Genomic DNA, 13,567 nt, shown 5'->3' with positions numbered 1-13,567 from the left:
GAGGTTCTGGCATAGAACCAGGGTGAGGGTCTTTAAGAAAGGAGAGGAGGCCAGAAGGACTATAATAGAGGGACAAAGGAGAGTGTAGACTGACCTGGTGTCAGCTCACTCCCATACTGTTGTAAAAGACTTTTATTAGCCTTGTCAGTATAGCTGGAATAGTGCAGTGCCACCTGAGGCTCTTTAGTGTGGGTCAGGATAATGGGGTATCCTTAGTACTGGATGGGATATGGGTAGGGTTATTTCCAGGAACTCTGGCCTTAAGGCACTCCAAGAGTCTGGGGAGGGGATTGCTGATTTCTGAACTGATTTTCTATAATGGCTACACTCCTGTCAGGGTTATGAGAACTCCTTTTTTGCAACTCACCACTTTTTATTTTAAGGAATAGGGGCACAGAAATCTCTCAAAACTACTTCCTGCTGGATGGGGTAACTGATACTTTTAGGGATGTAGTGGGGAGTTATAGTGGTTAGGAAAGGTTTGGTGTTGTCTTGAGTGAGCCTTTTTTAGAAGAAGGACCTGAGTGCTGTGTTGTTGAGTTAAGCTGCAAATGGTGTTCTGAATGAACTGGATTGTAGTTCATTTAAGGAGTGGACCCAGGGAAACATAAAGTAATAAAAGGAGTAAAGAGTGATTAGAGAGAAGATCCAAGGGAGCCAGTTTTGTGAGTCAAACCAGGATTGCCAGCTGTTTTCTCTAGTCTTCGGAGGTTGGCAGCCTGTTCAGCTAATTTCTTGGTCGCATCTTGATGAGTCCAGATTGGTTGACACAGAAGGCTGTTTCTATGTCATAGAGCATATGGGGTCAGCTAATTAAGCTTGCAAACTCATCCTAAAAATGGCAGTAAGGAGTGAGAGTGAGATAGGGGTTCTTTTGGGCCTGACGTGTGTTTTCATTGGAATAGGTAGAGGTTGCTCAGGAGGGGCCATGCTTATATTAGGAGACAGATAGGCAAAAATATAAGTGTCTGTCCAGTTGGTAGGTGGCAAGAATGTTTTGTTTCCTGTACAATTTTAACATTTCAAATAAGCCAAATATGTCTCTTTTAGAATTTCAGTGGTCTTAATATTCACACGGCTAGTTCAATGTCAAAAAGACTGAATTTACCTTAGGCAAACTGTAATAATTAGAAGATTTTAAAAGGCAAAAATCTTATTCTTTGATAGAGAAAAGACTTAGTTTCCCAAATAATCATAGACAGCTGAAGTATTACATCTTATAAATCACTAATTTAACATAACATGACTTTAAGGTTTTAAGTTATTGAAAAGTGTTTTCAAACCACAATATAGGCACTATTCTTGATGTCTTTTTCTGGTCCTTCTAAGTCTTAAATGGTTACTTGGTATCAAAAATGGCCACAAAGGACAGGACTTCTTTGTCCTTAATTAATTTACTAGGTATAAAGACAAAACAGGATGACTGGTTAACTAAACAAACAAGGAGTAGGAGACATAGACAGAAATTTTCAAAGAGTGAAGAAGACTTGAAGGTAAGGAGCCTCAGTCCATTTTCATTGTGTTAGTAAAAGTTGTTAAGGTTCTGAAGGATATTTAAGTTAAAGATGTTTCAGGCTATTGAGAGGCATTATTAAGTTTGTATTGAGGCCCACCCTCTTCTGTTACAGAAGAGGATGAGGTGTTCAGGCTGGATATTGGGAATGAGGGTGAGGGTATTTAGGCTGCAGAGAAGGCAGGGTGAGGACAAGGATTTTATGGATGGGTAGGCGTCCTGAGCAGAGAGGACATCCTTAATTTTAGTGTGATTGCCCTGAGAGGTGAGGGGATGATCTTTAATCCAGACATCCTTAGAGTTAGAGAAAGTCAGAGAGTAGGGGTCCAGGGCCCAGTCAAGAGGGATGTCTGGCTTAGAAATTGGAGTAGGTATGAAGAGGGATAGAGAAAAAGGTGTCTTTTAAGTCTAGGACTGTGAACTATGGTGGAAGGAGGAATAGTGGAGAGGAGGGTATAAGGGTTTGGGACGAGACAATTTACAAGGTTGGTGGCCTCGTTGACTGTCCACAGACTAGTCTAAGGACTGGTCAGAAGGAGCCATCGGGTTTGGAGACTGTTAGGATAGAAATGTTGTATGGGGGAGGAGGTGGGTTAAAGAAAGTGGTTTATTAGTAAATGATTAATAATTGGTTGAGATCCCCTTTATAGTATGGATTTAAGGGGATAGTGAGGTCGGTTGGGGAGACATGAAGAATAACTATACAGGACTGATGGTGTAGAGCTATTGAGGGTGTAGAGGTGTCCTAAACTTTAAGAATGACTTGAAATAAAGCCTCTAGGAGGGACACCTGTGTAGATAGGGAAGAGACCTTAGAGGAGAGTAACAGAAGTGTGGGGAACTGAGAGGTATCATCAGTTTTGGGTGATAGGTAGAAAGTAAAAGTAGCTTTCAGTCACTTTTGATCCACTTTGAGTGGATAGTAGGTCTCTGCCATTCCGGGGAGTGGGGCATTTAGGAATTATTAAGAAAGAATAGGACAATATCAGGTGTTTTAACTGACAGGTTGGAGGTGGAGTTTTAAGTGAGGTGGAGGGAATTTTATTGACTCCAATCACAGAAATGGAAGAAAGGAGTAGTGGCCCTGAAAAATCAGGCAGTACCAAGCATGTGGTCTCCATGTCCAGGAGGAAGGAAATTCTCTTACCAGCAACCAGAAGACAAACTTAGGGCTTTGTGAAATGATAACAGTGGGGGCCTAAGAGCCTGAGTCCCTTCAGTCTTTAGTAGTTAGTCCCAAAAATTTAAGAAGCTTGAATCCCAGCTTATTCACTGTCTTGGAAGGGGTGGCTCCAGGCCCTGCGGCCGAGGGACACTCATCCTTCCAGTGACTCTGAACACCGCAGACCAGACAGGGTCTGAGTGGAGCTTGAGGATTAGGGCAGTGGCTGGCCCAGTGGCTCTGTTTGTCACTCTTATAACAAGAATCTGGATGCTGTGCAGAATGAGGTGGTTATTTAGGTTGCCTTGTAGAGCCCTTCCTCTGTCCCTGAAGGGCAGAGGCCAGCATCTGGTACCTAGCCTGCTTAGTCTTGACCCCCTCCCTCTTCCTCTATGTTGCTATAGACCTTGAAGGCCAGTTTAACTGATTCTTTTTGGTGAGTCTGGGGTCTGTCTTTGAGTTTCTAAAGCTTTTTCTTATATCTGAGGCTGAGAAAGAAAGTGGGTATTTAGGTACAGATTTGCAGCCTCAGATTTGGGGTTGAGGGTGGTATATATTGTGAAGGTTTTCAGTTAAGATATCTGTGAAGCCTGTGTCTGCAGCCCAAATATGGGCTTTTTCTCAGGAGTGGCGATAGAAGAAAGCTCTATATAAATGTTCTGTCATGAGAGGTCATAGGACTGGATTAAATAATGGAACTCCTTTATAAATTAAGTAAGATCATTTGAAAAAGACCCAAGGTGTTTTCCAATGTGGAATAGATCTCCTAGGTTAAAGAGGACATGGGCTCTAATTATGCCCTCAGCTCCTGTTACTTCATGTAAGGGTAAAATAGTTTCCACATGCTGTCCTCGAGAAGGTATGTGGAGGAGAAAAGGAATCAGGTAGAGAGAGAGGAGAAAGGGAGTCTGATGGAGAGGTTGGGAGTGTAGGAGTTGGAGACCAAAAGGGAGCAGAAGGTTCAGGGGGTGGAGAAGCTTAAGTTGGGGGACAGAATGATCAGTGGGGTCAAAGTTCAAGTCAGAGGTGGAAGGTTGAGGTAGGTGGCAGCTGTTCATTGAGAAGGAGAATGTGAAAGGTGGTATAGGTCTAATAGCAGGGTGAAGGATGACCCTGCAGGAAGAAGAAAACTTGGAGATAGGGAAGAAGAACATTTGAAGAGAAGGGAAAAGAAAGCGTGAAGATAGGGGACCCCCGTCATTTGCCATTGTGAGTTATGAATTATTTAAGATTTTTTAGAATATTTAAATTGAAAGTGTCAATTTTAGGCTAATTTTATTGGGGCCAGGCAGTGCTGCAAAGGTGGTTTGATGTCTCCTGTTAAACCCAGGCTGCTGAGGTTTTTCAGGAGACTGCCAAGTGTCAGGTTTTAGGAGGGAGCTGAATAGCATGCCCATGGCATGTGAGGTAAGGAGTAGGAATGGGGTGCAGGTTCCCCAGTGGGGAAGTAGGCATCCCCACATCACCCATGGAACCAAGAGGAGAATCTCAGCTCTGTCCCTCAGATATCCACAAAGGAAGGTATTGGGATTAGGACACTGATCCCAGATCCCAGTGGAAATCCTGACCCTTCAGAGGAGCCGCCCCTGGCCTCGGAGAATTCTTTAGGAGGAGGACCCCCCCTGGCAATAGAAACAACACCAAAAATATATTACTAGGATCTGATCAAACTAAAAAGCTTCTGCAGAGCCAAGAGTACAGTAAGTAAAGGAAGCAAACAGCCTTCAGAATGGGAGAAGATATTTCCAGGTTATTTTCCCAACAAGGGTCTGATAACTAGAATCCACAGAAAACTCAAACTAATCAATAAGAAAAGAACAAATAACCCCATTTCTATGTGGACAAGAGACTTGAACAGAAGCTTCTTTGAAGAAGACAGGTGTGTGGCCTACAAACACATGAAAAAATGCTCATGATCTTTATTCATCAGAGAATTGCAAATCAAAATTACTTTGAGATGTCATGTAACTCCAGTAAGATTAGCCCACATCACAAAATCCCAAAACTACAGATGTCGGCATGGATGCAGAGAGAAGGGAACACTTGTACACTGCTGGAAGGAATGCAAGCTATACATCTTTTTTGGAAAGAAATTTGGAGAATACTCAGGGAACTAAAAGTAGACCTACCATTCGATCCTGCAGTTCCTCTACTAGGTATATATCCAGATGATCAAAAATCATTTTACAACAAAGACATTTACACCAGAATGTTCATTGCTGCCCAATTCATATTTGCTAAATCATGGAAGCAGCCTAAGTGCCCATCAACCCATGAATGGATTACCAAATTGTGGAATACATATACCACAGAATACTATACAGCCGTTAAAAGATGGGGACTTTACCTCTTTTATGTTTATCTGGATGGACCTGGAACATATTCTTCTTAGGAAAGTATCTCAAGAGTGGAAGAAATAGTATCCAGTGTACTCAATACTATTATGAAACCAATGTATAATCACCTACACATTGATAGGAATGATAAAACAAAACTATAGTCCAGAAAAAAAGAGAGAAGTGGAGGGAGAGGGGAAAAGAGGGGGAGGCCAAGAGGAGGGAAGGTATTTAATAGGACCTCATCTATTGTGTATGATGTAATGGTACATTGTAAAACTATTAAGAGTAGAGTATAAATGTCTTACCACAACAAATAAGTAAATGAGGTGCTGGTTATGTTAGCAGGTTTCATGTAAGCTTTCCACATTGTATATCAAATTAGCACATTGTACTCCATAAATGCATTAATATATGCAGTTATGATTTAATAAAAATATTTTAAAAAAGACCCAATTAAGAGGGAAAAAAGTAAACAGGTATGGTTTGCTTAAAGAGTATTGGGATAAGCGTATCCACAAACTCACAAGCCATCTGATGGACTTGGAAAAAAAAGAACAATCTAAGCCTAAAACCAGCAGAAGAAAAGAAATATCCAAAATTAAATCAGAGATTAATGAAATTGAAAACAAAAGAATCATTCAGAAAATTAATGAAACAAGGAATTGGTTTTAATAAAATAGATAAACCTTTGGCCACACTAACTAGAAATAAAAAAGTAAAATCTCTAGTAACCTCAATCAGAAATGACAAAGGGAAAATAACAATGGATGCCACTGAGATACAAGAGATTATCTTGGAATACTACCAGAAACTTTATGCCCAGATATTTGACAATGTGAAGGAAGTGGATCAATATTTGAAATCATACCGTCTCCCTAGACTTAGCCCAGATGAAATAGATCTCCTGAAAAGACCAATTTCAAGCACTGAGATCAAAGAAACAATAAAAAATCTCCCAACAAAAAATTGCCCTGGTCTGGATGACTTCACACCATAATTCTGTCAAACCTTCAAAGAAGAGCTTATCCCTATAATGAAGAAATTATTCCAAAAAATTAAGGAGGAAGGAATCTTCCCCAAAATGTTATATGAAGCAAAAATCACTCTGATACCAAAATCAGGAAAAGACTCAACTAAAAAAAGGAGAATTTCAGACCAATTTCACTAATGAATATAGATGCAAAGATTCTCAACAAAATCCTAGCCAGTAGATTACAGCTTATTATCAAAAAAGTCATACATCATGATCAAGTAGATTTCATCCCAAGGATGCAAGTCTGGTTTAATATACGCAAATCTATAAATGTTATTCACCATATCAACAGAAGTAAAACCAAAGATTATGTGATCCTCTCAATAGATGCAGAAAAAGCATTCAATAAAATCCAGTGTCCCTTTTTAATTAGAACACTGAGGAGTATAGGCATAGGTGGCATATTTCTTAAATTGATTGAAGCTATTTATGAAAAACCCACAGCTAATATTTTGCTGAATGGAGTAAAACTGAAAGCTTTTCATCTCAGAACTGGAACCAGACAAGGTTGTCCTCTGTCATCATTACTATTCAACATAGTGTTGGAAGATCTAGCCAATAAAATTAGACAAGAAGAGAAAATAAAAGGCATCCAAATTGGAGCAGAAGAGGTCAAACTCTCCCTTTTTGCTGATGACATGATCTTATACTTAGAGAACCCTGAAGACTCAACCACAAGACTTCTGGAAGTCATTAAAAAATACAGTAATGTTTCAGGATATAAAATCAATGTCCGCAAGTCAGTTGCTTTTGTATATGCCAATAACAGCCAACATAAGAAGTTAATTAAAGACACAACTCCCTTCACCATAGCCCCAAAGAAAATGAAATACTTAGGAATATACCTAACAAAAGAGGTGAAGGGCCTCTATAAAGAAAATTTTGAAACCTTAAGAAAGGAAAAAGCAAAAGACTGTAACAAATGGAAGAACATACCATGCTCATGGCAGGGAAGAATCAACATTGTTAAAATGTCTATACTTCCCAGAACAATTTACCAATTCAACACCATCCCTATTAAAATACCAACATCCTATTTTCAAGACGTGGAAAACATGATTCTGCGTTTTGTATGGAACCAGAAAAAAAAAAAACCCGTATAGCTAAGGCAGTTCTTAGTAATAAAAACAAAGCTGGGTATCGCTATACCAGATTTTAGGCTACACTACAAGGCCATAGTGGTCAAGACAGCTTGGTACTGGCACAAAAATAGAGACATAGACATTTGGAATCAAACAGAAAACCAGGAAATGAAACCAGCAACTCACAGCCACCTAATCTTTGATAAACTTAACAAGAACATCCACTGGGGGAAAGACTCCCTATTCAATAAATGGTGCTGGGAGAAATAGATATCCACATGTAAAAGACTGAAACTAGACCCGCACCTTTCTCCACTCACAAAAATTGATTCAAGATGGATAAAGGACTTAAATCTAAGGCATGAAATGATAAAAATCCTCAAAGAATAGGAAAACCACTGGAAGATACCAGCCTAGGGAAAGACTTTATGAAGAAGACTGCTATGGCAATAGCAACAACCACAACAGTAAACAAATGGGATTTAATTAAATTGAAAAGCTTCTGTACAGCCAAGGAGACAGCAGCCAAAGCAAATAGACAACCTACCCAAGGGGAAAGGATATTTGCATAGTTTGAATCAGACGGTAGTTTAATAACTAGGATCTATACATAACTTCAATTAATCTGTAAGAAAAAAACAACAATCCCATACATCAATGGGGAAGAGAGATGAATAGAACCTTCTGTAAAGAAGATAGATGAATGGCTGTCAAATACATGAAAAAATGCTCATCATCCCTAATTGTTAGAGAAATGCAAATTAAAACCACCCTGAGATAACATCTAACCCCAATGAGAATGGCCTATATCACAAAATCTCAAAACTGCAGATGCTGGGGCAGATGTGGAGAGAAAGGAACACTTTTACACTGCTGGTAGGACTGCAAACTAATACAACCTTTTTGGAAGGAAGTATGGAGAAACCTCAAAGAACTCAACCTAGACCTCCCATTTGATCCTGCAGTCCCATTACTGGGCATCTATCCAGAAGGAAAAAAACCCCTATTATTATAAATACACTTGTACTAGGCTATTTATTGCAGCCCAATTTACAATCACTAAATTGTGGAAACAGCCTAAATGCCCTTCAACCAAGGAATGGATTGGCAAGCTATGGTATATGTATACCATGGAATATTATTCAGCTATTAAAAAAATGGAGATTTTGCAGCATTTGTACCAACCTGGATGGAGGTGGAACACATTATCCTTAGTGAAGCATCACAGGAATGGATAAGTATGAATCCTGTGTATTCAACTTTGATATGAGGACAATTAATGACAATGACATGGTGGGGTATGAGGGAAGGAGTGAGCAGACGGAAGGAGGGGGTGAGGGTAAGGACAAGGAAAAAAAAAGAAAATAGTGACGAATCCTCACATAAATTGGATTCAATTTTGACTAAAGTACATCACTTAAACATTAATTTTTACTTCAACTTGTTAATATGTTGTTTAGGATACAGGATACTGCATCCTCATTTAAAAGTGAATTATGTTTGTGATTTCCCCTTTATAATAATATGTTTTTCCCCCAATTTTAATATCAGGTGTATCCAGATTAAGCAGAATGATTTTGAAGTATTTTTTATTTTTCTGTTGTCTATAAGATTTGGCATGACCTGTTTTTTTTAATTATCTTGTATTTTTATTTATAAATATTTGTTGTCTATTTTTTGTGACTTTGGAAAAAAGTAAGAAGTTAATTGATTTCTCTATAACTGAACCTCAGAGTCTAAGCATTCTATAATAGTCATACTCTTACTTGAGAATGTGAATGTCACTTTCTTTGCATTACTCTTATTATTTTTGCTTATTACTTCGTTGCAGCAATTGTCTGATTTCTTTTCTGAATGTATTTATCTTCATTCATTCTTTATAAGGTTTTTGTTTCTAGTCCTTATCTTAAACATTGTTATTGTTGCTAAATTTTAAACCTTTTTAATTCTGTGAAGGCAAAAAGTGGAAACCTAATAATCACGTGTATATGTAAAAAGAAAAAAATAAAATAATATTGGAATAGTGCTCACTTTGGCAGCACATATAAAACTGGAACAATACAGAGAAGATTAGCATGGCCCCTGCGCAAGGATGACATGCAAATTCGCGAAGTGTTCCATATTAAAAAAAAATATTGGGACAAAAAGTAAATGAAAAGAAATTAACCTTTTTAGATATTTATTTATTTATTCTTCTTCTTTTTTTTTTTTTTTGCAGTTTTGGCCATGGCCGGCTATCCCTGTTATATGGGGCTTGTGCCCTACTCCTTAAGCCACTGGCGCCACCCCATTTTTAGATATTTAAATATATTGCTACAATAGTCATAACCACAAGAACAAGTAAATGTTTTTCCTTTATTAAAAAAATTTTGTTATGAAAATTAGAGATGCTAGTACCATGAAGACTGTATATGTTACCCAGAATTAATAATGAACAATTTACTGCATTTGCTTTATTCTTTTTTAAAGCATTTTAAGCAAAATTTCAGATATATGACACATCTCTAGTTCCTTGTCAATCTAATTTTTCTATTCCTGAAAATAAGGTTTTGAAGTCTCCACAGATATTGTTCAGTGATACCATTTTTCCCTTCAGTTTGGTCAGTTTTTAATTCATGTATTTTGAGGCTCTGTTGTTAGATACATATATATTTATAATTGTTACTGCCTTTTGATAGGTGGACACTTTAATCGTTATAAAATGCCCTTCTTTGTCTCTGGTAACAATTTTTGTCTTAAAGACTGTTTTGTCTGATACTACTATAGCCATTCTAGTTTTTTTGCCTCAGGTTTATTTGTACAAATAGCACAGGAGGACCCCAGCTCCATATAGATAGCAGCCTAGAGGTCACACCAGTCCTTTTGTCCTCATGGCAGACAGATGCCTCTATTCTGGAGCCTTTGTGGGGGGCTGGGCACCTTTGGGATCCTGAGCTGGAACTGAAGCTAGAGCTGTAGATACAGCAGCACATTGGGCCTTTGTTTGATCCTTGGCCTTGGCCTTTGGCCGGCAGAGCCTGAGACCCTTGGCAATGCATGCACGAGCACGGTTCCCAAGGTTGGAGTAGGCGATTGTAGGCAAGTTGAGTTTACAGCTGGTGCCCTTTTGAAATCTTAGTGTTAACCTCCTTGGGCTTTTTAAGGGCCTTGATAACTTCAGTGTGGGCCTTGATAACTTCAGTGTGTGCAATCACGGCCTTGGCATTGTTGGCCTGCATCTTCTTCAGGCCCTTCTTGTGCTTCTTGGCAAAGTGCATGTTCCTCAGGAACTTGGGATCCACCCCCTTAAGAGATTCATATCTTTGTGATCGGGGTTTCTTGATGCCATTTTTGTGCCACTTTCGGGACTGTGTGTGGTGTGGTTCTTGGACTTGGCCATGTCTGCGCTGTGACCCGTGACTGCCAAAGCCCGAAGTGCCTATGATCAGAAGACAAAAGCCATTCTAGTTTTTATTTGAGTGAGAGTCTCAGAATTATCTCTTTTTCCATCTTTTCATCTTCAGTTTCTTTGTGTCTTCCAATCTGAAGTTGTGTGCCTTATAGTTTATAGCAAGATCGTGTTTTTAATCCAGTCTTCTAAAACCTGCTTTTAAGTTGGAGAGTTCAGTCTGTAAATAATTGATGGAGATTTACAGTGTCCATTTTGCTGTTGGTTTTCTATGTTGTGCTACTCCTTTTTTTGTTCATAATTCTTCCATTACTGCCCTCTTTTGTATTTAATAGCTATTTTCTAGTCTCTTATTTTATTTACTTATTTTACACATTGAGAGGATAGAGAGGTTTTTGTTATATGGATGCTTTTGTCAGGGCTGTAAGTGTGCCCATCACCCAAATAGTGTTCATTGTACATGTTAGGTAGGTTTTTACCCCTCTCTTCCTCCCTTCTATTCCCTTCTTGATTTTCAACAATTTTTACTTCTCTTTCTACCCATGTGTGTCCATCGATTAGTTCCAAATTATTAGAGAATATATGTGGTATTTGTTTTTTCCATTCTTGAGATATGTCATATAGGATAATAGTCTCCATTTCCATGTACATTGCCTTTGATAGCTCAGTATACAAACACACACTACATTTTCTTCTTCCACTCGTGAATTGATGGGCACTTAGGTTGATTCCATATCTTTGTAATTGTTAATTGTGCTGCAGTTAACATTTGAATGTAGGCATCTTTTTGATAAAACGACTTCCCCTTTGGATAGATACCCTGTTGTGGGATTGCTGGATCAAATGGTAGGTCTGCTTTTAGTTCTTTGAGAAATCTCTATATACCGTTTTCCATAGAGCATCCAATTTTATTTCTATTTTTCTATACATGTTTATTTGTTTGAGACAAAGTCTTGCTCTGTCATGTAGCTAGAGTGAAGTGGAATCATGATAGCTATCGCAACTTCAAACTTCAGTCCTCAAGTGATCCTCCTGCCTCAGCCTCCTGAGTACATGGGACTACAGGCTCATGCCATGACATGTGGCTGATTTTTCTATTTACAGTAGAGATGGGGTTTTACTCTTGCTTAGGCTGATGTTAAACTCCTGAGCTCAAGCAAACTTCCTGCCTCAGCTTCCCAGAATGCTAGGATTACAGGCACGAGCCACCGTGCCCAGCCGCATTCTATACACAGTATATTTGAATTATTTTCCTAGTGTTTATCCTGGTGAATAACATCTTAATTTGTACCGTTATAAGTCACATTAATATCAATTTAATTTCAGTACTAAACTAACAACTTTTATCCTACATATATAGCTCCATTATCCTTCTCCTTTATATTATTGCTGTCACAAATTACATCTTTATACATTGTGTTCATAGTAATTATTGCTTTGTACAATATTCTGTTAAGCCAGGTAGAAAAAAGGTTACAAACAAAAATACATTCATACTGTCATTTAAATTTACCTATCGACTTATCTTTATCAGTGCTCCTTATTTCTTCATGTACTGTAGATTCAATACAGATTCAATTTACTATATAGAGTCCTTACATTTTTTTTACTAAATCATAGCTGTGTATATCAATGCAATCATAGGGTATAATCTGCTGGTTTTATATACAATTTGAAATATTTTTATCAAACTGGTTAACATAGCCTTCATGGCATTTTCTTAGTTACTGTGTTAAAACATTTATATTCTACATATACTAAATTTTATATGTACCCTTGTAAGATGCACCATAGGTATGGTCCCACGTCCCACTGATTCCCCTCCCTCCACCTATCCTCCCCCCTCCCCGCCCCTCCATCTCCCCTTTCCCCATATTCTTGGGCTATAATTGGGTTATAGCTTTCATATGAAAACTATAAATTGGTTTCATAGTAGGGCTGAGTACGTTGGATACTTTTTCTTCCATTCTTGAGATACTTTGCTAAGAAGAATATGTTCAGCTCCATCCATGTAAACATGAAAGAGGTAAAGTCTCCATCTTTCTTTATGGCTGCATAATATTCCATGGTGTACATATACCACAATTTATTAATTCATTCATGGGTCAGTGGGCACTTGGGCTTCTTCCATGACTTAGCAATTATGAATTGGACTGCAGTAAACAATCTGGTACATATATCTTTGTTATGATGTGATTTTTAGTCTTCTGGATATATACCTAGTAGAGGAATTGTAGGATCAAATGGTGGGTGTAATTTTAGATCCCTAAGTGTTCTCCAAACATCTTTCCAAAAGGAACGTATTAGTTTGCATTCCCACCAGCAGTGTAGAAGTGTTCCCTTTTCTCCACATCTATGCCAACATCTCTGGTTTTGGGATTTTGTGAGGTGGGCTAATCTTACTGGATTTAGATGATATCTCAAAGTAGTTTTGATTTGCATTTCTCTGATGATTAAGGATGATGAGCATTTTTTCATATGGCTTTAGACCAGGGGTCCTCAAACTTTTTAAACAGGGGGCCAGTTCACTGTCCCTCAGACCATTGGAGGGCCAGACTACGGGCCCCGGGACGAGTCGGCTGCTAAGCAGGACAGGCAGCGGCGGCAAAAACACCTGGTGGGCCGCATAAATGTCCTCTGTGGTCCTCTGCATGTCGCCCGTGGGCCGTAGTTGGAGGACACCTGCTTTAGGCCATGGGCGTGTCTTCTTCAGAGAAGTTTCTCTTCAAGTCCCTTGACCACCCTGAAATGGGATCACTTGTTCTTTTCTTGATAATATGTTTGAGTTCTCTGTGGATTCTGTTATCAAACTTTGTTGGAAACATAATCTGCAAATATCTTCTCCTATTCTGAGGGCTGTCTGCTTGCTTTACTTACTGTGTTCTTGGCTGTGCAGAAGCTTTTTAGTTTGATCAGGTCCTCGTAATGTATTTTTGGTGTTGCTTCAATTGCACGGGGGTCCTCCTCATAAAATATTCTCCCAGGATGATTTCAAGTGTTTTCCCTGCACTTTCTTCTAGTATTTTTATAGTTTCATGTCTTAAGTTTAA

At 38.7% G+C, this 13,567-nt stretch overlaps 1 protein-coding gene and 1 non-coding gene across 5 annotated transcripts in view; both read left to right on the top strand.

Moving 5' to 3' along the window:
* PHF8 (PHD finger protein 8) overlaps positions 1-13,567 on the top strand; it is a 134,065-nt gene that overhangs the window by 91,727 nt on the left and 28,771 nt on the right. The window lies entirely within an intron of this gene.
* LOC111722458 lies at positions 9,153-9,256 on the top strand. The gene has a single exon (XR_002771252.1). It is a non-coding gene; the product is annotated as a U6 spliceosomal RNA (small nuclear RNA).

The sequence above is a fragment of the Otolemur garnettii genome, unplaced genomic scaffold (assembly GCF_000181295.1).
Source record: "Otolemur garnettii isolate 467f Iridium unplaced genomic scaffold, OtoGar3 scaffold00256, whole genome shotgun sequence".
NCBI classification, from domain to species: Eukaryota; Metazoa; Chordata; class Mammalia; order Primates; family Galagidae; genus Otolemur; species Otolemur garnettii.
This window is presented reverse-complemented; position numbering and strand designations above follow the sequence as displayed.